The sequence below is a fragment of the Galeopterus variegatus genome, unplaced genomic scaffold (assembly GCF_000696425.1).
Source record: "Galeopterus variegatus unplaced genomic scaffold, G_variegatus-3.0.2 Scaffold675, whole genome shotgun sequence".
Classification (NCBI taxonomy): domain Eukaryota; kingdom Metazoa; phylum Chordata; class Mammalia; order Dermoptera; family Cynocephalidae; genus Galeopterus; species Galeopterus variegatus.
The window spans coordinates 400,571-405,618 of NW_007726786.1; positions in this window are offsets into that span (position 1 = coordinate 400,571).

Here is a 5,048-nt window from a genome sequence, read left to right on the forward strand (position 1 = left end):
GGAGTGTGGTGCTGAAAACACAAAGGTCCAGGGTTCAAGTCCAAGGTACAGGCTGGTTTTTTTGACCAGCCACCAAAAAAAAAAAAAAAAAAGATAATGTCAATGTCAGGGCTGGTCCTTTAGCTCAGTTGGTTGGAGTGTGGTGCTGAAAACACAAAGGTCCAGGGTTCAAGTCCAAGGTCCAGGCTGGTTTTTTTGACCAGCCCCCAAAAAAAAAAAAAAAAAAAGATAATGTCAATTTCAAGACAAACACATTCAAACATACCATGAAGCTCTTTTCATGCCAAAAAATGCTAAAATCCACAATAAAAATACTTGTGTAAAATCTTTATTAAAGAAAATTCAAAAATAAAATTTTTCAGGAAAAAATATCACTAGTAATCAAAGAAATGAAAATTAAAACAAGAATGAGATACTATCATGTATCTATCAATTTGGCATGCTTTTGTCCTAATTATAACCTGTGTTGCTGACATGGTGCAGGCAATGAGCTCACTCACATCCAGGAGCTAGCATCAAAAGGAATTCCACTTCCACAATTATTTTCTAAGAAAAATCATAACCATGTACAGAGATTTAAGTTTCCTCTTCTCAGCATTTGCATAACAGTTAAAAATTGGAAACTGGAAATATCTAACAATATGGGTTTCAATTAAATAAGGGATGGTCCATCCACACAACACGTCTGCACACTTCTCACCATCACGCCATTTCCAATGACACTGAAGAGAAACATGTGGCAGCCAAGAAAATATGCTCAGGATAGATTAAGTTGGAAGATGGCAGGTCACAAAACAGGGTGCAGAATATGGTATCTCTATTTAAATAAGAATGAGAGGCATACAAATTTAACTAAAGAATATTTCCAGTGGAATTTCACCTTCACAAGCATTCTGTCCCCAGCTACAAAACTATACCCAGCACTGCTCCATCACACTTCCTTATTAGGTCCTTGGCTGTCCTCCAACATGACAATTCAGCCCTCACTTCTCGATGGTCAAGTGAGCTTAGCACCACTGTACCATCCTAACCACCCACCACTTTTAATAAACTACAGCTCTGCAGTAACCTCTGAAATAATTCCCCACATGTGGGGGTTAAGCTGGTAGGGAAATGGAGACCCCATTTCAACAGGTATTTCCTACAATCAGGCTATATACAAATTTCAAACACACATGAATTTCATCCTATGCTTCATACTATATAGCCAAAAACTGAAATAAAGACTCACTTCTGCCAGTTTAGTTCCTGTTATATCCTCAGCCTCGAACATCGTAAAACAGTAAGTGTAGAATGAATTTAATGACTCACCCTTTATGCCCAAGACTAGCAGAAATAACCAACCCAACTCTTTTGTCTTAACAACTATGTCATAGGCTGATTACAACTGTAGCAACCTATAAAGTACAATGAATTCTCACTGAGTCATCTGTCATATTAGGAAATGAGATGTTTAAGGGGCTTTCTGAGTGACAGGACAGAATGATGGTCAACCAAGATCGCTTCACAGTCAACTTCTGAAATTAACCTACAAAACTTACAAAGCTCAAAAGAGAAGAGAATGGGAAGTTTTTGTTTTAAAGCTTGTATTTTGATAAAGTTTCATTTCCATTTCCATATCAGCTTCTCAATGTGCACTCAACTACAGTGAAATCACAGCCTGATGTTTTTGAAAACAGACTCTGCAGCTATGGAAACAGAAGTTGTCACTATATTCTGACTCCACTGTAGGATCAAGTGAGAAGAAACATCTCAACCCAGACACAGCTACTTAGCTACACTATTTAGCTACATACATCGTTCTTTTCAATAAAATGTGCTTAACTGTAATCAATAAAGCAAGCCCCTAAATTCCTAATTTTCTAGACAAATTGTACCACATAAGAGTTCCTCCAGGGTCGGCCTGGTGGCGCACTGGATAAGTGCGCCGCTTGGGAAGCGCGGCGGCGCTCCCTCCCGAGGGTTCGGATCCCACATACAGACCGGTTCCCGCTCACTGGCTGAGCGAGGTGCGGGAGCAACACCGAGGGTTGCAATCCCGTTGCCGGTCCCCGGTCCGGTACGGGGGCAACACTGAGGGTTGCGATCCGTTGCCGGACACGGAAAAAGACAAAAGACAAAAAAAAAAAAAAGAGTTCCTCCAGCTGACAATTCATACTTCAGACACATGTGTGAAAAAGTATCCTATTCCTGATTTTATTAATTCTAAATAATCCCTGGAGAGGCAAGACGGTTTCACTTGATCCATATTAAAAGTCAGATTCTGGACTTAAACCAGTGTGATGGCAAAGAAGAAATTCTGTACAAAGCACTAACACAGGCATCTGGAAAGAATGAGAAAAGAATGGGAAAGCACAGCTAGATTTTTATCAGCCACTTCTAATAAATAATCCAAAACAGCCCCTCAGGATTACTCAAGAAGTAGCACAAATTATTAAGAATGTGTGGTACTGAGGTCAGAAAACAAGAGCCTCTATATAAGAATAAGACTATCCCAGGAAATAGTGAGGTCAGGGACCAGAGCCACAGAGGGGCTGAAGGACACATGTCCCCCCTCTCACCCCACACCACACACACAGAAAAAAGCACTCAATTAGCCTTTCCCACTGAGACTAATGGGGCCATTACTAGGAAACTGGCCAAAACAGCCATGTACATACACACTGAGTGAATATTGACAGCTGGGCCTTCAGTAACATAGTTTGATGGGACGGCAAGATCGCCTTAGAGCAAGCAGGCATCATAAGCACAATGCATAAAGGCAACAGCGAGACAGGAAATGAAAAGAGGAAACACCCTGGCCAGGAACTAGATGGATGGTGGGCAGGAAGGATGATGTCATGCCCAAGTTAAAAAATGCTGGCTCCTCACTGGTCCTCACCAGGCACCACCCCCAAGAGCACCAGCATCAGGAGGTCCCACTTCTGCATTGCTCAGGACCTTGCTCAGGACCTTGCTCAGGTGGATCAATATCCACATTCAGCGCTGCTAACCTGGGCTATCTCTTTCTCTCCATGATCATTCCACTACAGAGCAAACACCATCTCTCCATGACCTTGGTGAATCTAAAAAGCACCTCAGAGCTTTCTCTTCACAACTAAAATATTTAATGGTCAGATCCAACTAAGACAGCTTATTTACAAATAATTTCAAAACTACACCAACTGCCTGGACTCAGGAGAGCTGATGAGGTCACATTTTTACAAATTACGTAGTGTTTCTTGTCTTCACTGTGCTGTTAATTTTTTAATTAACTACCATCCCAAAGGTCAAAGTTTTCACACAAAGATTCTAGATTTCTCAGCCTCTCTTGATAAATGTGGAGATCCGGCAACACTGGGCTCACTTCCAGAGAGGTTCCTGAGAAGCGACACTTAGTCAGGAACTAGAATGCACCTGCTCTCCAACTTGCCACAGCCCCCACCACTCCCTAGGACCTGATACTCAGCTGGTTTTATTCCTTTATGTTATTTACCTGGCCTCTATTAGCATGTTATGTAGACAAAAGGGCAAGGCTCTGGCATGGCCTTGCTTCCACCAACACAGAATAATTCTGATCTCAGCAAGTCCCCTTTCTTATATCAATATCATTTTGCAAAATTCCAGTTAAAAGAATGTCTGGAAAAGGAACTGGTTTTAAAGGAATTTCTGGCTAGCTCACTGTTTCTACTTACAATTGTGCACGTGTAACCCTACATAAAAGGTTTTTAAGAAATACTTACACTTCACACAATGAGAATTTTCTCCATCAAACTCTACTGTTCAATTTACAATCAGAATTTCACAGGTGAATTCTATTAGACATTCAAAGACCAGATAATCCTGATTACACTTAAAACTGTTCCAGAGCATAGGAAAAGGAATACATCATGGGATCTATTCCAGGAACATAAGGATGGTTCCATATTTAAAAATCCATTTATATAATCCACCATATTACTAGATCTAAGGAGAAAAATCATGATTACCTCCATAAATACTGAAAAACCTTCAATAAAATTCAACAACCTATTCCCAAGTAAAACACTCCATAAAATAGAAATTCACAGATACTTCCTTAACATGAACACACACACACACACACACACACACGCATATTACATTTCCTAAAGCTAACATCTTACTCAATAGGGAAATACTAGCAGCATTCTCAATAAGGTTAGAAACAAGATAAGGATGCCCACTATTCTATATAACAATGTGTGGGGGATATTAGCTAATACGATTATACACACACACAAAAATTAGTGGCATAAGAATGGGAATAAAAGAAGTAAAATTAGCCCTTTGCAGATGACATGTTCATATACCTGGAAAATCCAAGAGAAATAATAACAGGACTAACTCAGACAATAAAGGGACTCAGTAAAGTAGCTGGATATATTTGCATAAAAATCAATGGGCTTCATATCCATGAAAAATAATCAGAAGATATCATGGAAGCTAAAATTCTACATATTACAGCAAAAATAAAATACTGTACTAAGAAACAAAATGAACAATATGTAAGATAAAAGAAAAGATTTTTTAAAAACCACACAAAGTTATCCATTATGACACAAATTGTAAGAGTAAAATATTGGAAGCAACCTAAATGCTAACATATGAGTTTGTTCAACCAATGTAATACTTTGCAACATTAAAGAAAAAAATACGAGAAAGATCTCCATAAACTGATTATGGAACAGTCGGAATACATCGCTAAGTGAAAAAACAAAGGTGTAAAAAAGTTACTTTTTGTACAAGAAAGAAGGAGAAATAAAACATTCACAGATAAGTATCTGTTTATTTTTACAAAAAGAAACACAAGATGAACAGCCAGAAATTGATTATACAGGGGTAGGCAGGAATAGAGTGAAGGAATTTAAGAAAGTAATGAGCCATCTCTGGGTACACCGTTTTCTACACTTTGGACTTTGGACTATGTTACTGTTTTACATAACTTAATATTTGAATTAAGTCAATGAAGGTGTTCAGAGGTGGGAAAGGGGAAGCAGGAGTGGGGATTAGTGAGAAATCAGTAAAGGGCCACAAAAAATGATTACAGC